Consider the following 21,257-nt stretch of genomic DNA (forward strand, 5'->3'; position numbering starts at 1 on the left):
AGGATAAACAAACCTAAAACAAAACGCAAGTGTAAGCAAAGTGCTGGGAGACCTTGATTGTATGTGACTACCCAAGGTAATCTTTCAACCTGACACAAAGTAATTAAAAAAACTGATTGAGAGCGACAAACCTAGCGTTAGCACAGACCAAGAGAGTTTTCTAAAGGTCTTCCCAGAGAACTGATGCTACATAATGTTATCCAAACTCTGGTTCTCAGGCACAGGCAGAAATCAGACCACTTTTATTAAGGGTCTAATTTGTGCCAGACTTTGCACCATGCGGGTTAAAAGATGAGTGGTTACTTCCCTGTCCTAGAAAAAACTTACAAAGAAGATGATCTTGCTCCTTAGGAACCCAATGTTCCAAATGTTATGGACTTCATAATTCACATTTTGTAATAGTTTTTGCCCTGGGTGAACTGGATTCCTGCAAATCACACCGAAAGCAGTAAATTAGTTTAGCCTTCTCTAACTAAAGTAAGCAAGGCAAGCACAACTCATCCGACAATATATTAACACAACTTCATGACCAATATATTGTGACAACAATAAAATTAGTGAGCATCTTTCCAGAGACTCGGATAGTAGTTTAGAGATATCATATAAAATGTTTTGTTAGTATTAATGAATGATTCTGGAGGCCCTTTTTTCCCTTTCCTTTGTACAGAGCCCCAACTAGTGGAAAACTGGAAAACTGCACTTAAAGAGAAACTAAGACAACCACTGGTCTTCCCACAGGTAAGAGTCCATAGGGTCTTACAGATGCTGCTCTTTTGGGGGGGTGGAGATAAGGATAAGGTGTGAAAAGGAAAGAGAGGTGTGAAACTGGTTTAGACTTAGCTTTTCAGGGGGTAAAGGGCAAACTGGTACTGATGAAAACATGTACAATCTCAACATTTGAAATGACTCAATGCACTGTATCTATAGCTAACTTGAGAAAGGAAAATATTTCTTGGGTTCAGAACTTATTCTTCTTGAAGACGTCTTTTCAAAAGAAAGGGGAAGATACTCTGTGACACAAAATTGCATACATAGGAGGAAAAAGACCTGGTTTCACAAATAAAATGAGTTACGGTTGTGTCACACTAGTTCAGAAGAGAACAGATAAGAATGTGTCCACACTAGGGTGGGGGATGGGGAGGGGAGAAGAGAGGGTGGAGGCGCAAAGGGAAGGAAAGGATGGGAGTTGAATCTTTGGTGTTGTCCGGTTTTTAGTTTTGTTTGTTACCTCTCCATTTCAAGGAATCTTATTTTTGTGTTGACGTGTAAAGGAGTTTTGGCTCCCTTACCAAAAAGTACTAATAAAATGCAGGCAACCCTGAAAGGTTATAAAAATGTGAGATGAATTCATCAATCAGAGTGTAGTCTGTGCAACAGAGGTTTGTGGACAAGCTTTAGGGATTTCATGGAACTCCCTAACAGGATATGCAACTTCTTTGTGTGTGTGTGTCCATGTGCGTGTGTTCTCTGGATTTTATAGCCTTTACTGATTCTCAAAGGTGTCCATAAGCCAAAAGAAGAATAAGGAACATCACTGTTCAGCTATCTGCCCTTCCACAAAAACAGTCATATTTTAATGGATGCCCTTCAGAGTGACCTTAGCCTTCATAAAATTCTGTTCTTAAGAGAGGCCAAACAGAGAGAGAGAAATCCTCCAGTATCTCAAGAGCAGACTGCAGCCTTCTTGTTTTTCATGCACTGACTCTTTTACAGAAAGTGACAAGAAGTTTCCTATTGCATTTTGCCCTGGTGTGATGGCAGAGGGTACCTCCTCAAACCTCAATGTGACGTGTGTCCTCGAGCAGGTTCTGAGATGCTTGACGTCTGCTAACCAGCTTATTTCAGTTTGCATTAAGCAACATGGTTTACACATGAAAATCCAAAAGCAGTAGCAACCATTTTTTTCAGTAGATTAAGCAGTGGAAAGTAAGTGGCGGGGGGAGGCGGGGGGGGGGGGGGGGGGCGGGGGAATGTTTCACTTTAGGACTTGGAGGCTTACTCAGCATATTGTTATCAAAATTAAGTCAAGAAAGCAGAATTTTTATACCACTTACTTAATGTTTGTGGTGGTTATTAAATAAACTCTCCAGTCCTTGATTTCGTTTGAAAAGGGATTTGCTGAAATAACGACTTATTTGAAGATCATTAAGTCTCCAGAGGTCAAGGATAACAAGGGTAATAACACCAGGGTAATGCTATCTAACTTCTTTTATGGCGTCAGCTTTCCCATAGATTTTATTTAACTAATGACTTAGTTGTGAAGAAAAGTGATTGTATTAATGTGTCTGTCCCAGCCTTCACCTCTCAATCAGACAGTTAATCGTACCAGGGGAGTCTCAGGGATAACTCCAAACACATATCATCTACAAGTAATCCCCTCCCTCATCAAGTGGCACGTGGTCCTAGGTTACTAAGGTTTTCCTTCTGACCTAAGTCATTTCCCTGTTCTTTCCACCTCAGGTAGGCATAGTTGTGTTTCTAAAATTTATGAAAAGCAAGATGAACAGCTCACCTAAAAAATAATGCAAAACTTGCCCACTTTTTCTTTTTCTTTTTCTTTTTTTCTTTTTTTTTTTTTTTTGCTTTTATTGCTTCTGAGACTCTAAGAAACTTGCATAATTAATTTAAGTTTTTGTGTCCTTATTGGAACAATTAGGCAGAGGTCTTCAGGAAAAAAGTTTTCAAAAATTGAGGTTTGGTGGTTTTGTTTTTTTTTTACTTCTTTACCCTCTTACCAAGATCATTTTAAAAGGTTATTTAAAATATTATAACCACAAACTGTTCAACCAGACGAAAATGAAAGTAGGCCACTTAGAGGTTTTTGTCTAAAGCAAAATGTCTGAAGCTAATAATTTAACCATTGGGAGTTCACTGGCTACTAAAAGCAGTTACTTTGAAATTAAGAAGGAAGTATTTTCAATATTAGATCTGAATTTGTAATTTTTCTCTCACAGGATATACAGAGTATAGTATTTTCTTTTCCTTCCCCTTAGGACTAAACTGACCTTCCTGCCAGAGCAGTGAAACCCCAGACTTGGACTTGAGCCAGCTGCCTTTCAGCACCAAGTCATTAAGAACTCGTGGAGGTGCTGTTTAAATGTGAATTTTTCCAGGACTGCTTCACCGGACAGATAGGCAATGCTAATTCAGTCAGGGCATGTTGAACACATCCAATTTTAAAATGGAAGAGAAAGGGGAAAGCTTTTAAAACCAGGGATATCAAAGTGAAAGTTAGTAAAAATGAGGCCACTCATATTATGTAGGGGTGTCAAAGAGTCAGACAGCCATACACCTTACAGGGCTTCCTAGATTAAAGCAAATCTGTGAGTCACTTTCAAGAAGGATGAGCAAGGCTGCAAATAAAGAAGTTTTCATGCTTTCTTCAGAAGGCAAGCAGCTCAGAAATAAAAGGAAGGCACTCATATTCCCAGAGTTTTCAAGACTTAGGATATCCTCATGCATTGTCAAGATCTAGTATGAAGACTAGATAATCCAAAGAGAATGACAGTTCACATGCACACAAAAAACACAAGGAAAGAAACAGTGGAGGGCAGGGAAAGAAAGGGAAAAAGAAGAATCTATGCTTCCTTTTGGTTGATAGTCACATTTTAAGATCAAGAGAGGTTAAGACATGCAGGTGAAGATAGCGATGTCAGCTCAGAGAGGGATTTTGGAGGTGAACCATCCCGCTAGAGAGGAGACCAAGCTGCACAAATGCCAGCAAGCCTAGACTTCATCAAACAATATCATCTCCCCACTATTGGAACTTGTGTCAACTGAATATCCAGCCAGAAAAATAAAGCAGCAGCAGCCAGATAATTTACAGGTTTCCCCCTCATCTCCAGAACCGCCTCAACAGGTATAAAAGCACAAGTGTCTGAGCACCTACATGTCCACGGTCAGTACTCAAATCACCTGCCATTCTGTTCTCACTGCCACTGATAACCCACGTTGATTCCTAGCTGGTTGTGGAGTGCATTTCAAATTGCTATACCTTGTGGTATGTGTTTAGTTTAATCTCATAATACTATTTTAGCACACTCTGGTAGGATCTGGGGACTAAATGAAGGATAATGCTGAAAAAGTGGACTGAGAGGTTTAGTTTACCAGTTAGATGCTCAATACGAAATTAAGGAGACCTTGTAAACATTTTCTTTTTACTGTCTTCTTTAGTTTTAATTAACTTCTTCCTAATTAAATTTATACACTGTTTAAACTTATACACAATTTCAAATAGCTTTCCACTGTTATTTTTCTCATTGATTTCCACCATGACTAAATGTGCTAAGTATTCATTCTTAATTTCTCTTGTGGCAGAAATATGTACCTTGGGAGTATTATTATTTCTTTTTAAATAAAACCAGGGTTGCAATGATGACAATTTTGAAAGAAATTGACTTTTCACATAGTACAAGTTGTCTTAATTCATCTTTTCAATATACTTGGCCCTTGAGACATTGGTGATGGACAGGGAGGCCTGGCGTGCTGCAATTCATGGGGTCGCAAAGAGTCAGACACAACTGAGCGACTGAACTGAACTGGACTGAACTGAGACTTCTTAAAAATATGTATCCATACTTATTAGAATTAGTAAGATAATTTATAGTCCTCTCTTGCATCATGTACACAATCTAGAAAGAAAATAAAAGTTGGCTCTGAAAACAAGTCCCATGACCTGAAGTTGAGTTTTAGCTGGACTTTTTTGTCAATAGGTATCTTTTAGCAAATCAATTCCAGCATACAAAGAAAATATACAATTGGTTTAAATAAGTTATCAACAAAAGTACAAGTATAGAAGGGCAAGTTTCATCTCCAAAAATACATTTATCTTGGGCTTTGTAAGTTTCTGTGTCAAGCCCACAGCAGGTAGAAATAGCAGTCATGTTTTGCTAAAGTCAAAGTTCCCGCTCATGAATGTTTGCCACCTGTCCTGTATCTCTTACACCTATTTTTAAAGGAATATTGCCATTATCATCTGGCCCATGGGCTACATATTTTTTCAATTTAAATGTTTATGATGTAAAAATTTTTTTATAATATCCCTAGGAAGGATACCCAAATGTTAGCATTGGTATCAGTTTAAAAAAAAAAAAAAAAAAGAACCCTTTAAAGGAAAGAGAGAAAAGAAGGAAGAGAAATTATTTCATGTTTATAGCCACATTATTGTCATCATTAAGCAAAGTTACATTAATAGGAAAAAGAATGGTTTTCATGTGTATCTAGTCACATTTACCTCCAAAAATATGCCAAATCTCCATTTTCAATTTCATGTTATTTATTATTTTGAAGCCATCTAAAATTGCTTCTTACTTGAGGTTTTTGGATTACATATATTAGGCAATGTAATTTGAGTAGTGGGCATTTATTTGTTTAATATAGAATTTTCAGCTATTAGTAGTGATAATTTCTTTCAATTTTCACTAAAACCTATAAAGTCTGATATTTTTCTGTAAACATAGAATTAGGCTCTATGTCAAATGTAATGTGAGGGATTCTTTAAAATAATTTTTTTTATTACTGAAGTCTTTCTTATACTTTGAGAGGCATTTAAATATGTATTGGGCTAAATGATTTGATGAAGACCAGTCTCATATTTTTTACAGACTTTTATGTTATAAAGGTGAATAGAGTTCCCAAAGAAAATTAGTAGTCATTAGAAATCTACTCCATATTCCTTCAAATAATATTGAAAAGAAATATTATTGTGGGAACTGAGCAAGAAGAACTCTTCTATTCATCTACTTCAATTTCTAGAGTCAGAAAAAAAGTTGTTAATAATATCAATCTCTCATCTGAGTACTGGTAAACCATTGTCAAGTGCGTATGCCAGCAGAGTTTTACAAAGTACCAAAAACTAGGAGGCCTAAAACATCAGAAATGTATCCTCTTGTATTCTGAAAGCTGAAGTCGAGGCGTCATCTGCGGCATGTTCTCCCTGGCAGCTCTAAGGCAGGTGCGATCTTTGACATTGCTGGTCTTGCAGCTGCAGTACTGCAGTCACCTGGCCATCTTCTGTCTGGGCATCATCACACTGTCTTCCTTCCATGCTTGTCTCATGTCCAAATTTCCCCTCTTCATAAGGCCACCAGGCATACTAGATTGGGTCCATGCTAATGACCCCATTTTAACTTGATGATATCTGTAAAGACTATTTCCAAATTCATATTCTAAGGTACTAGAAGTTAGGACACGAACATTTCTCTTGCTTATGGCAGTGGTGGAGGGCACAGCTCAGTCCCTAACAACTGACATATTTCAGTCAAACAGCTAGCTTGTTGAGTTTTTGTTTTTGTCTGAGGGAGAGTTTCATCAAGATACAGATAAAAATAGAATCCATTTATAAAGATTATGATGAGAAGAAGAACCCAGAATTTGAAATGTAAAAATTACAAAATTTCCTTTAAAAAGTACATTGTATTAGGTTGAACTATATGATATTACTGAAATGTTCAACCACTTTTACCTTTACCTTTTAAAAAACGCTGAGTTCATATGTCCCAAATTAATAAATTATTGAATGAAAAGAGATTAAAGAAGTATCCAAAAAAAAGCTGGAGAACAAAGAAAAGATAGGCGAGAAAACTACACAGGAGCTAGACTTAAAGAGAAAATAAAATTTTAAGTGAACAAGTTCCTTGTTAACATTATTATTTTAATTTTTAGAATTTGTTAATAATATATTGATCTACATCTAAAGGCATTTTTATCACAACAGAATTATGCTATCTATCATTTGTTCTTATTCATTTGATTTTTAAATCATCCTATCTACTAAAATATTTTAGACATAAGAAATCATATTTGTTTTTTTTAAAAGAAAAACAGTATTGCAACACTACTGCAGATTTGTTTGAAAAGATCCTTGTTAACCACCATTGAGAGGGAGGCGAAATAAATCTTTCATTTAAGGATAAATTCAAAAGTTCAAAATTTCATATTCTTACAAGGAAAATAAATCTTTCAGGTCATATCTCTGTTGCTGAAAGCTAATCTAATATTAAGTAACAAATAATAGGCAAGAAAATAGATTAAAATTTTATATAACTTTATTCTAAAAACTCATCATTTGTAAAAATATTATATCCTAATCCTCACAGGAGTGTCCATGGATAGATACAGATGTATTTTTACTTTTTCTCAGCTTGAATTTTGCAGCAGGAATGCATCCAATACTTTTATATCCAATATACCTGGTAAAGAAATGGGACCTGCTTAAATAAACATTGTAATCATTTTCCCACAGAAGCAAACCATGTGTTTACATATGAATAAAGAAAAGGTTTTCAGGAACAAATAAATGGCTTTTATATTTTTAGACATGCTAACAATAGCAGATGGAGAAGGAAATGGCAACCCACTTCAGTATTCTTGCCTAGGAAATCCCACAGACAGAGGAGCCTGGCGGGCTACAGTCCATGGGGTCGCAAAACAGCCCAACATGACTTAGTGACTAAACAACAATAGGCAAAAGTTCCACACCCTTGATTTCTGAGAGAGTACTAGAAAGTGCTTTAATTCAAGGACTTGGTACTGAATCAATATAAGTACCACACTCTCACAGGTATCATTAAACCTTTGGATTTGAACAATATCTGAACTTTCAATGCCATTATAATGCTATCATCATAACAATTATTATTCCTTTAGTTAACAGAGACAAAAGCCCAACTCAGAAGCACTAAACTAAACTAGGGGATTTAGTGCCTTATGTCATTAAACCATCCAGAAAGACTCAATTCAGGACTCAAACTATGTCACCAGGAACCAGTTTTTCATTCCCCAGTAAATCCATGTCTCAGTTTTGGCTCCCTTCTTTAGGTCACAAATGGCTGCAAATTACTGATAGCAGGTTCCAGGACTATATTCTTCTGGGTTTAAATCTGTCTAAAGAAGCCAACATATTTGTCCCAGCATTCCTAGCAAAACTCCAAAATGTTCTCTACCTGGTCCATTTTAGAGCATAGGTTCACCCCGAAACAATAGTCATTGGAATAAACTTTAAATATATGAATAACATGTAAAGGAATTTTAAATTTTTAAAAGGAATTAATTTTAAATCTGGCTAATCCCATGGACAGAGGAGCCTGGCAGGCTACAGTCCCTGGGGTCACAAAGAATTGAACATGATTTAACAACAAAACCACCACCACCAATATGCTCTACTTTTAGGACCCTACCACACAACTGAGAGAGAAGTATTCTAAACCAAAAAGACTATGTGTTGCCAGAAGAACCAAATGCAGTGTGGTGAGGTAAGCTTAGACTATTGATTTATTTGAGCTATTAATCAAATATGTTGAAATTATAAGACTACCTATCAGAAAGAGAAATTGTGTTCAAATCAGTTCAATTCTTTTCACCTAGATAATATTTTGACTTTGCTTTTGATTGTGAAGATGGTTTAAAAAAAAATCAGTCAAAATTGAAGTGGGCTATTTTGGAAATTCTAAAGATTACATTCTCAAACTATGTTGGAGCTGTTGCATAGGCATAGTTCTGTCATATCCAAGATACCATTTGAATGCCTAATGTACACAGCCTTCCAGCACCTTTGGACTACATGGGAAGAGGTTTCTAACATAGCCAGGGCCTGAGGAGAACCCATAAATGAGGCTATTGATGCAAAGCTGTATGGATTAAGTTCAACACCTTGAATTACATGGGAAATGAACAGGAGCTGGGGGGCAGCTAAGGGAACACAGGTGTGGCACGTCCAGGGGCGCCCACATTCTTAAGTCAACAGGCAGCCATATTCTATTCAAGCTGCGTTCCCCGGGTGGTCCAGCTAACAAAGCTTCCTGTCATAAAGTTATCGCTCAGTACAAGGCAAGTGTATTGTGAATGCCAGGTTCAAAACAGCTCATTGAAAACTTCTTGGTTAAGTAATTAAAGCAGGCTGAGCTTTGGGAAATCCTCCAAGAGGGAGCTCATTTTGAGAACAGCTTTCCAATTCACATGTTTCATAAGCCAAGGGTAAGCTGAGTTCACATGAATAACACATACACACACACACACACACACTCCACAAATTGTGGGATTAAAATGTAGAGTTGAGGTCAGGGCTAGACCACAGCAGAAGTGAACTGGTTTAAAGAAAACTAGATATTTTGTCTCCAAAACCATCTGTTTATTGGATTGCTATGCTCGATTGCTACTACTTGTATCTTCAGATTCCAATCTATATCAGAAAGATTGCAGGTGAAGTTGCCTGCCTATCAGCCACGCAGCTCACCTTTTTTCTTCTTTGGGTAAAAACCAACTAATAAGTTATATATGCTTCACATGCATAAAAGGCAAACAGAATTTTATCTTCTTCCAGTCTGGAAAAACAAAACAAAACAAAACAAAATATAGTTATTGTTCCTAGAGATCATTAAAAATGCTATGGAGAAACATCCACCATCTATCCTGAAGACAATCTTTTGCCTCAGGCAAGGTGATCTGAAAGGATACTTTTTTAGTCTCTTCCAATTTTATCTTTCAGTGTGTATGTCAAGCGTGTGGTACATGTTTTCTTTCTTCAGTCTGTAGAAATTGCCACTGTGCACTGGTATCTGTCCTCCTGTGATTCTGCTGTAACAAAGTACCACAAATTTATTCTTTCAAAGTTCTGGAGGCCAGAAGTTGAAAATAATTTTACTAGGCTAAAGTCAAGGTGTTGGAAGGGTTGATATCTTCTAGAGGCTCTGAAGGATAAATCTGTTTCCTTGCCTTTTTCAGCTTCTCCGGCACCACCTGCCTCCATCCGTAAAGCACATCTCTCTTCTCCAGGCTTCCATTATCACATCCTCTTCCCTTCTTGCTCTGACTTCTCTTGTCTCTGATCCCCCTTGTAAGGACTGTTATGATTACAGTGGACCTACCTGCACGACCCAGGATTATCGCCCAAGTCAAGACCCTTAATCCTATCTGCAAAGTTCCTTTTAGACGTATTTGGAATTCCATTCCTCACCCTACCATAGTACTTCTTCAAAAAATTGTGTTGATGTTATTCTATGACATTATTCTGTGTTTGCAATTTTTCAAAAACCTGTGTGTGCTAAATACTGCTAGCAACTATACTATCTTCAAAATAGTGTATGCCCTTGAGGAACTTTAATCAAGTTGGGAGAAAATATTCATCAACCCGTTAGACAAGTTTTAAATAATAAATAGTGTGATACCCAATGTTATCAAGCCCTCACTATGTGTCTATAGTGGGGATTTGATATTCAGGAACTATATCAGGTGCTAGGATGAAAAGATGAATAAGTTATGATCCTTACCCTGATTGAACAGGGGTCCAGAGTAGAGAGAGAACATATAGGAGAAAAATTTATGTTTATAAATACTATAGTTTCACACACAGAAATTATAGACTGGCATGGTCCAAAAATCTGGATTCTCCAATATCTTGGCAAAAAATTAGTTATATATCCTTGGGAAGCTCAGGTTGCTTCTCTAATTGCTATGAGTTTTAGAAGTTTGCTAATTTTATTAGTCTGTGAGTTTTCTGAATATCTTTCAGAATCTTAATGAAAAACCGTTGTCACTACCAGACTTGATGGAAAATACAGCCCAAGAAATGAAAGGATTGAAGACTATTCCAAAAAATAATAATTAAAAAAAAGGAAGACGATGAGAACTGTTATAGAGAGTGGGATAGTAAAGAAGGATGAATTCATAAAGATTGAGCTACTATGGGAAGAATTGCCTGTCCACCTAGGATAGGACTTCCCTTTTTAGAATGACCAGCACATGTCCAGTTTGGCTTTGCTTGGATGCTGTCATAATCCATGGTGCAAGACTTAATCTTTATTAATTCAGCACCCCCAGTTGTTAAGCTAACTAAAGAACATAAGAAGCCAGTTGCTCCCTGGAGGTAAAAGTTAACTCCTGCCTAAAAACCTGGGACTTTCTGACACTAGGTACAAAGCTGTCTAGCTAAAACCTACATATGCCAGAAAACTGATAAGAAAAAAAAAATCATTTCAATTTATATACTTGAATTTCTTTAAATAAATAATCTCTCAGGAGGGCTGTGGGCAAATATATCTTGACCTATTCTGATGTGACAAGCTTCTGCTTGGTGTTTCCAGTGCTTATTGTACAATTTGATATTTTTTAAATTTTCTAATAGCCCAAATTTAAGATGTCCCTGAGCCCTGAAATAGGGTTAGGGGTGAATATCAGTGAATGGCCCTTAAACGTAAAAATAGAAAATCCTTTCTCACAAACAGCCTGAGGTGAAAACCTGTTGGCTGCCACTGCTGGAGAGTTGTGGCTAGCCCTTTTGAGTCTTGCTTTCTGAGTCTGAAAAGCTACTATTGTTGGTCGGTAGTATTAATGTGCTTCAGGAGGAAAATAAACAGCTTTCTACTGAAATGTTGATACTTATTGAAAAGGTGGAGTGGCCTTCTTCTCAGCCCCTAGAGTGAAAAAGGAGAAAAAAATGACACATTGGAGGGAAATGATATAACTTGTAAAAGGTGTTTTCAGGAAGTTTCTGAGGTGGCCAACAGACTTGGTATGTCAGCTTACAATTTTTTTTTTATCCCAGTGGTAGAAATTAAGAAAGTACAAATTTTACTGGAAAAATAAATAAAAGTTTAATTGTAATGGCTGACCTGGGGAACGTGTCTTTTTCCATTCCTCTCCTGAGAACAAACTGCTAGGCATTAGGTGAGATATAGACACAGAGCAGCCCAGTTTCCAGCGTAAAGAGAGGCAGAATAAGCACACATAACAATTTGTTGGTTTCTTATAACGCCTGTTGCAAACCTGGGATCGACGATCCTTAAACACAAGGCTATTTTCTGTTGTCGCACAGTTGAGGTCTGTTTAAAAACAGCCTTGGAGTACGATAAATCCCCCCTGCTTTCCCTAATGATTTATTCTCCTTTATGTTCTTTATATAAGAAACGTTACACCATTTGAACCCATGACATGAAACTGTTGAAGAGATTTTTTTCACTTCACAGGTTAATTCATGAAAGTGTGGGTCTAATTGTTGCATTTGGCAAGTGGAAATACAACATTTGGACAGCTACTCATTTCCTTTCTCAACAGCAGGTTAAAGCGCATTGAGATTTTGTAACCCCACGTTTCATTTCATGAGGTTTACACCCTGTTCCTAGAGCAATCAACAGCCTGTGACTGATGGTGATGCCAATTAATTCAAGTAATCTTTTCCCATGAGCTCATGGAAAGTATCGTTACTGTGCATAATATTTAAATTTACACTCTGGACTTTTTTCCTTCATTTCTTTCATTGATAATATCTTAAGGTATTTCTAAGGCTAATCACATACAAATGGGACTTCCCCTTGATAACCTTAGATGGTTAGTAAAATTGACATTGTCCTGCTTATATACACTAAAAAGATAATCAATTTCACTATTCTTATGCATGTGAAGTTGCTCAGTCATGTCCGACTCTTTGTGACCCCGTGAACTGTAGCCTGCCAGGCTCCTCTGTCCATGGGATTCTCCAGGCAAGAATACAGGAGTGGGTTGCCATTTCCTTCTCCAGGGGATCTTCCCAACCCAGGGATTGAACCCAGGTCTCCCACATTAGAGGCAGACGCTTTAACCTCTGAGCAACCAGAGAAGCCCTTCTTATGCATATTCTACTTCAAAACTACTACAGCCACAAAAATGTTTTAAAGGGCCACTTTTAGTTATCCTGGATTCCAAAGATCTGTATACATCAACAAATATTTATTGTTCTAAAGTGCAATGAGGCATTTTTCAAGTTTATAATAATCTTTACCATTTGTAAAGCGCTTCTGTATCCATTATGTCATTTGATACCAACAACTACCCTGAAAATTGGAAAGGGAAAGTATGATTATCCCCATTTTATCAGTGGAAAAGGATAGAGGTTAAATGTCTTTTTCAGGGTTGAACAACTTAGGAGTAGTAGAACCAGATCTTCAACACAAATCTGGCTCCCAGGTCAGAGTCCTCCTACTCCACCAGGGTTCTTCAAATTGGGTCCTAAGGAGCCTCCTCTGTGGCTCCTAAAAAAGCAGCATTGCAGAAGAGCAAAACAGAAATGCAAAACCTCATACAGATTCCCTCAGAAAAAAACAAAAGCCCTGCTCTTTTTTTCTGTTTTATGTGTTGAGAAACTGGATACATTTCTATTTGAACAAGATTGATAGGGGGAAAAAAAAGGAAAACCACTATAGTTACCCTACACACAACATTGCCTTAAAATGGTTAGACAACATTGGTGTGGTGATAATGTTAGTTCACTATTTTTTTCCAGTACTAATAACTGATTTAATCAATTTGAGAAGAAGAAAGGCCAATTATAGCAAACAAAAATATCATTATCATCTTTAAAGCATTAAGAACCAGGTTGTCTGTTAATACCATAGTAGATAATTTTTAAAAAATTCTATGTGGACCTTCCAGATACCTGTCAATTAATAATAGCAAAATGGTGATTTGAGTGAACACGGAAATCTGGAGGTAGACATGAGTGGCTGGATAAAGGCAAGGAGGACTACATGTACCTCCACATTTGTCTTTGTTTAGGGTACCATACTGGCCACTGATCACCCAGGCCAGTGCTGTTCCTCTTTAACAGGCTGGATTCTAAAGACTTGTGAATAGTTTGCGTCTCTTTCCATAAGAGAGATGTGTCGTGATGCATATTCAGTCAGCTGACAGATGAGATTTAAGAGATGATACATCCATGGGGGCCTCTCCAGGCATGAAGGAGAAGGAATTTGAGAGTGGGGCTGCTGCTGATAGCTCTGCCTCTCTCTCTCATCTCTCACTCCCCTCACCCCTCCCAACACAAACACAGAGAAAAGCTCTCTTTAGAAGGAGAAAACAGAACTTGAGCAGAGAAAGCAGAGACAGCCTAGGTTGGCAGCCTCCTCTCCCTAGTTGCCATTGCCAATGTTCCCCAAACAGCTCTGGATTCTGCAGACCTTCCCATTCTTTCCTGATTCTTCCAATAAAAACCTTCTCTTAGTCCAAGCTAGATGAAGTTGTTTTTCATCACCTGTGCTTGAAAAAACAAACAAACAAACAAAATCTGTCCAGAGTGATGGAAAGAGCAAAGACCTGAGAAGCAAACAGCTCTGAACTTGAATCATGATGATTCCAGCCATACAGATGTAGGCATTATTTAATTTCTCAAAGCTTCTGGTTCTTCCAATGTTACACGGTAGCATTGATAATACCTCTGTCACAGAATCATAGAGATGACTCAATGAAATTATGTGTGCAAAAGTGTCTAGCCACTTTTTCCTAATGCTGTCTTCAATGGTTAGGAATATTTCCAAGCCCCCCGTGTATTAGTCATTCATTCAACACGTATTTGTTAGTCAAGCACCAACTGTGCCCTAGTATACCTAGTATCAAGGTAAGAAAGAAACTAGAAAAAAAAAATAGTCTTTGACCTCAAGAAGTTTGTGGTTCAGTTATAGAAACATATAAATTATGCGGTGAATTGATGTCACAAAAGTTTTTGGCATAAACATGAATCAGCTCCACATAAGGGAGCGACCAGGGAGGGGTGCAATGTGTCAGGGAAGTTTCTTAGGGGGAAGTAGAATCTGAGCCAAGGGCTGATGAAACAGATTGCCAGAGACATTCTTTTAAAATGAAATGATCTTCCTTATCTGTCAAAATTTTAGGTTCTTGATCCTTTTGAGTGAAAATTTAATCAAAGGGTGATCTTAAATTGTGTTTGACGACAGTCCCCAGGGAGTTAGTTATTTGACCATGCAAGGAAAATTGAATTCATACCCAAGCACTTATATGGTTTTTATTTTCTGTTCTAAATTTCTCCACAGTTCCTTACTTTCTAAAAATATCTTGCCTAGGTTAAATAAAAACATTTGTCTCAGGGAAATACAAACAAGAGTGTTGTTTAGAAGACTACAAGGAGAAGCTGTATTTTTATTTCATCTCTGTGATAATAGTAATTTTTAAAGGGTAGATATGTACTAAGTACAAAATATTTTTTTCAGATTTCCTCTAACAGCACTTGGGCACAACTTTTCTTGCTATTGGTTCTATCAGATGATTTATTATTGTTGATACAGTGAAATCTTTTTTTATACTTATAAGGTTTAAGTATACAATCTTATAATGTGACCTCTGTATACACCAAAAACTGATAACCCCTAAAAGTCTAGTTATGATCCATCGTCACACAATTGAACCCCTTCACTCCTTTTGCCTGGCCCCCAGTGCCTTTCCCTCTGGTAACCAACCATCTGTGGTCTGTATCTGAGTTTGCTTTTGTTTTTTTTTTCTTAATTACACTTATGGGTAAAGTCATTTGATGTTTATCTTTTTCCTTCTGACATTTCATTTAGCATAATTCCTTCCAGGTCTATCCATACTGTCTCATATGACAAAATTTCATTCTTTTTACGGCTGAGTAGTATTTCTTTTTTATACTGTTCATGGAGTTCTCGTGTTAAGAATATTGGAGTGGTCTGCCGTTTCCTCCTCCAGTGGACCATGTTTTGTCAGCACTCTGCACCATGACCTGTCCGTCTTGGGTGAACTTTCATGGCGTGGCTCATAGCTTCATTGAGTTATCCAAGCCCCTTTGCCACAACAAGGTTGTGAGCCATTTGTCTGTATCAGCTCAGTTCAGTTCAGTCGCTCAGTCATGTCCGACTCTTTGAGACCCCATGAATTGCAGCACGCCAGGCCTCCCTGTCCATCACCATCTCTCGGAGTTCACTCAGACTCACGTCCATCGAGTCCGTGATGCCATCCAGCCATCTCATCCTCGGTCGTCCGCTTCTCCTCCTGCCCCCAATCCCTCCCAGCATCAGAATCTTTTCCAATGAGTCAGCTCTTCTCATGAGGTGGCCAAAGTACTGGAGCTTCAGCTTCAGCATCATTCCTTCCAAAGAAATCCCAGGGTTGATCTCCTTCAGAATGGACTGGTTATAGATCACATCTTTTTTATTCTTTCATCCATCAGTGGCCACTTAGCTTGTTTCCATGTCGTGGCTATTATAAATAATTCCTCGGTAAACATATAGGTGCATATATATTTTCAAATTAGTGTTTTTATTTTCTTCAGATAATACCCAGAAGTGGAATAGTTGGATTATAAGGTAGTTCTATTAATGTTTTGAGGCATCACCATACCATTTTTCCATCATAGTTGCACCAGTTTACAATCCCACAAACTGTATGAGGGTTTCCCTTTTCTCCACATCCTCACCAGAATTTATTTCTTGTCCTTTTGATAATAGTCATTCTAACAGGTGTGAAGTGATAATTCAATGGTTTTGATTTGCATCTTCCTAATAATTAGTAATGTTGACCATCTTTTCACGTGTCTGTTGGCCATTTGCAGTCTTCTTTGGAAATATGGCTATTCAGACACTCTGTCCATTTTCTAATCAGGTTGTTTCATTGTTGTTGTTGAGTTGTATGAGTTCTTTATATTTTTTTATATTAACCCATTATCAAATATGTATGTGCTCAATCTCTCAGTCATGTCCAACTCTTTGTGACCCTATGGACTGTAGCTTGCTAGGCTCCTCTGCTCATGGAATTTTCCAGGCAAGAATGCTGAGTGGGTTGCCATTTCCTTCTCTAGGAGATCTTCCCAACCAAGGGATCAAACCCACATCTCTTATATCTCCTGTATTGGCAGGCAGATTCTTTACCAGTGCACCACCTGGAAGCCCTTATCAAATATGATATGATTGGCAAGTATATTCTCCCACTCAGCAAGTTGCTCTTTTTATTTGTATGATGGTTTCCTTTGCTATGGGAAGTTTTTCAGTTTAGTCTAGTCCCATTTGTTTATTTTTGCTTTTGTTTTCCTTGCCTTTGAAGTCAGATCAACAAAAAGACCAATGTCGATAAGGTTATAACCAATGTTTTCTTCTAGAAATTTTATAGTTTCAGGTCTTATATTCAAGTCCTTAATCCATTCTGAGTTACTTTTTTTGTATATGGTGTAATATAATGGTCTAGTTTCATTCTTTGGAATGTGGCTGTCCTGTTTTCCCAGCACCATTTACTGAAAAGATTGTTCTTTCTCCATTGTAGTTCTTTGCACATTTGTCATAAATTAATTGTCCATATGCGTGTGTTTATTTCTGGACTTTTGATTCTGTTCCAGTTGATCTGTCTGTCTTTCTTCCAGTATCATACTGTTTTGATTACTATAACTTTGTAGTTTGAAATCAAACAGCATAATATCTCCACCTGTGTCCTCCTCTCTCAGACTGTTTTTTGACCATTCAAGATATTTTGTGGTTCTATACAGACTTTAGAATTATTTGTTCTAGTTCTATGAAATATGCTATTGGAATTGTGATAATGATTGTACTGAATCTGTAGTTTCGTGTAGTATGAACATTTTAACAATAATTCTTCCAATCTGTAAATCTGATCTATCTTTCCATTTATGTCTTCTTCAATTGCTTTCATTAATGTCTCATAGTTTTCAATGTACGGGTCTTTCACTTATTTGGTTAAATTTATTACTAATTATTTTATTCTTTTTAATGCAATTTTAAACAGGATTGTTTTAATTTTTCTTTCAGATAGTTCTTTTAAAAATTTTTTAAATAATTTTATTTAATTTTTTGGTCTGTGCCGGGTCTTTGCTGCTGTCCGGGCTTTTCTCTAGTTGCAGCGCATGAGGGCTACTCTCTAGCTGTGGTATGCAGGCTTTTCGTTGCAGTGGCTTCTATTGTTGCTAAGCATAGACTCTAGGCTGGAAACTCAGTGGTTGTGATTCACAGGCTTTAGAGCACAGGTTGTATAAGTGTGGCATACAGACTTAATTGTTCAACGGCATGTGGGATCTTCCCAGACCAGGGATCAAACCTGTGTCTCCTGCATTGGCAGGCAAATTCTTTACCAGTGAGCCAGCAACCAGGGAAATCCTCTGAAAATTCTTTATTTGTGTATAGAAATGCCACAAATTTCTGTAATTTGGGCTTGTATCCTGCAGATTTGCTAAATTTATTTATTAGCTCTGACAGGGTTTTGATAGAAATCTCAGGGTTTCCTAAACCCTAAGGCACAGTTTTTATGCATGCATGTGAGGTGGGGGTATTTTTGTGTGGATACTCCCAGAGTCCCTTCTAATCTGGTTCAAAAAAAAGGAAGTAATGTCAGCTGCACATAAAGCAATTTTATCTTAAGAAATAATACCATGTGATCAATATGCATAAACACTTTCTTAAGAAGCACAATTAAACTTATAAGAACTTTTTTAGCACGTTATTCTACATGAAACTCACATATTTGCTAGAAAAAGAAGTTAGATTAAAAGTATGGCTTCAGTGTCAAGTGAACTCTGGGTAACCTCTGAGCCTCAGTTTCCTCATCTGTGAAAACGAGGTAATAGTAGATGTCTCATAGAATTCAGTAAGTATGAAGTAAAAGAATGTGAGTAAAGATTTAGAATAATTCTTGGTACGAGGAGCTAAAGTGCCTCTTGATGAAAGTGAAAGAGGAAAGTGAAAAAGTTGGCTTAAAGCTCAACATTCAGAAAACGAAGATCATGGCATCCGGTCCCATCACTTCACGGGAAATAGATGGGGAAACAGTGGAAACAGTGTCAGACTTTATTTTGGGGGGCTCCAAAATCACTGCAGATGGTGACTGCAGCCATGAAATTAAAAGACCCTTCCGCCTTGGAAGGAAAGTTATGACCAACCTAGATAGCATATTCAAAACAGAGACATTACTTTGCCGACTAAGGTCTGTCTAGTCAAGGCTATGGTTTTTCCTGTGGTCATGTATGGATGTAAGAGTTGGACTGTGAAGAAAGCTGAGCGCTAAAGAATTGATGCTTTGGAACTGTGGTGTTGAAGAAGACTCTTGAGAGTCCCTTGGACTGCAAGGAGATCCAACCAGTCCATTCTGAAGGAGATCAGCCCTGGGATTTCTTTGGAGGGAATGATGCTAAAGCTGAAACTCCAGTACTTTGGCCACCTCATGCAAAGAGTTGACTCATTGGAAAAGACTTTGATGCTGGGAGGAATTAGGGCCAGGAGGAGAAGGGGACAACAGGGGATGAGATGGCTGGATGGCATCACGGACTCGATGGATGTGAGTCTGAGTGAACTCCGGGAGTTGGTGATGGACAGGGAGGCCTGGCGTGCTGCGATTCATGGGGTCACAAAGAGTCGGACATGACTGAGCGACTGAACTGAACTGAACATATTGTGGTAGGTATGTCTTTTTGTTGTTATTATTCTTATTTTTTTATTTTATTGAAGTAAAATGGATTTATAATGTTGTATTTAATTTCTGCTGTACAGAAAAGTGACTCAGTTATACATGTGTATATATATATTCTTTTTAATATTCTTTTCCATTGTGGTTTAACACAGGATATTGAATATAGTCCCCTGTGCTATACAGTAGGACCTTGTTGTTTATCCTTCTTATGTATAATAGTTTGCCTCTGTCAATCCCAAACTCCCATTCTTCCCTCCCCACCTTCTTTCCCAGCAACCACAAGTCTGTTCTCTATATCTGTGAGTCTGTTTTTGTTTCCTAGATATGTTCATTTGTATTTTTGATTCTACATATTGGTGATACCACAAAGTATTTATCTTTCCTTTCTGACTTGCTTCGCTTAGTATGATAACCTCTAGGTCCATCCATGTGTCTGCAAATGGCATTATTTCATTCTTTTTAAGGACTAATATTCCATTGTGTGTGTGTGTGTGTGTGTGTGTGTGTGTGTGTGTGTGTGTGTGTATCTAACATCTTCTTTATCCATTCATCTGTCAATGGACATCCAACATTGTATTCTAAGGTGACGTTTTTGTCTTGTGCTATGTGAGCCATCCACCCGTGCTAACTTGTTCCTTATTGTTGACTAAAGCTCTTTATTACCTTTGCCCAATTTAAAAATTTTTAAAGATATATAACATGTTCATTACAGACAACCCAGTACATATAAGTAATTACAGAAGAAAAGAAATTAAAATGCTTAGAATCACATTCATCCAAATCAAGGCTCACACATTGTTAAATACTGTTTCTCTTCTAATTGTAGATATTTTCTTTTTTAAAGTATGAAAATTGGGGAAACATCCATGTTGTCAGGTGTCACCAGCTCTCAAATTTTTATTCATTCAAGAAATATCTGCTGAATATTTACTAAGTGCTTGACAATGGAACAACTATGAATTAAAAAAAGACAAATCCCTGCTCTCATGGAGCTTGTCTTTCGTAGAGGCAGGAAGTGAGATCTCAACTATTCTACATACAAATCATAAAATTGCTATAAAGAAAGATAAAGCAGGAAAAGAGGACAAAGCCAGGGATGTTTGAGCAAGTTCAGAAAAAAATAATCTGGAAAAGCATCCCTGAAAGTGTGTTTTTAAGTATAGAAGGAGGTGAGAGGGCAGGCATCAAAATGTTTAGGAGAAAAGCATTCGACCAGAAGCTAGTATAAAAGTCCTGTCACCTGCTTGCAGTTTCTGAGAAATTCAGAGTGGCTGATGTGGAGCCAGAAAGGGGAGAGATGAGGTCAGAGAGGTGGGGTATGGGATGGAGGGCAGATTTTTTTACGTCTCTGTAAGCAGTGTAAGAACTCTGACTTTGAGTGAGATGGAAGATATTGGAGGCTTTGAGTGATAGAGTGACATGGTCTGACTCACATTTTAACAGGGTCACTTCAGATGCTGTATTGAGAAAAGACTGTAGGAAAATAAGGAGACCAGTTAGGAAGCTGTTGCACCAATCCATCAAGAGATGATGGCTTGCTATGCAAACTGTTACATATAGGATGATAACCAACAGGTCCTACTGTGCAGCCCAGGGATCCTGTAATAAACCATAATGGAAAAGAATATGAAAAGAATATACATATATATTCAATTACATATATGAGACTATGAACAAGATTATGTGTGTGTGTGTGTATATATAACTGAATCACTTTGCCTTACCCCAGAAACTAATACAATGTTGTAAAACAACTATGTTGTTGTTGTCGTCGCTGTTTAGTCGCTAAGTTGTATCTGACTCTTTGTGACCCCATGGGCTGTAGCCCACCAGGCTCCTCTGTCCGTGGGATTTCCCAGGGAAGAATACCAGAGTGGGTTGCCATTTCCTTCTCCAAGCAATCTTCCCGACTCAGGGACTGAACCCACATCTCCTGCTCGGCAGGCAGATTCTTTACCGCTGAGCCACCAAAATCAGCTGAAAACCCAAACTCAATTATAATTTTAAAAAAATTAATAACTGCCTCTAATTACAAGGGAAAGTTGAGCATTAATAATGTTTACAGATTTTTTAAA

At 37.6% G+C, this 21,257-nt stretch overlaps 1 protein-coding gene across 12 annotated transcripts in view; it reads left to right on the top strand.

Annotated features, from left to right (window-relative positions):
* The window catches only part of PREP (prolyl endopeptidase), a 584,413-nt gene that overhangs the window by 355,668 nt on the left and 207,488 nt on the right, over window positions 1-21,257 (top strand). For 7 of the 12 annotated variants that reach the window (XM_060419547.1, XM_060419545.1, XM_060419541.1 and 4 more), the window contains one exon: window positions 668-738. The exons of 1 other annotated variant lie outside the window; for it this stretch is intronic. The gene's annotated coding sequence lies outside the window, so the exon portion shown is untranslated. Of the gene's footprint in view, window positions 1-667; window positions 739-1,713; window positions 1,927-21,257 lie in introns of all 12 variants that reach the window. 4 more of the 12 variants (XM_060419550.1, XM_060419546.1, XM_060419548.1 and 1 more) reach the window with 1 other exon arrangement.

Source organism: Ovis aries, chromosome 8 (genome assembly GCF_016772045.2).
Source record: "Ovis aries strain OAR_USU_Benz2616 breed Rambouillet chromosome 8, ARS-UI_Ramb_v3.0, whole genome shotgun sequence".
In the NCBI taxonomy this organism is placed as follows: domain Eukaryota; kingdom Metazoa; phylum Chordata; class Mammalia; order Artiodactyla; family Bovidae; genus Ovis; species Ovis aries.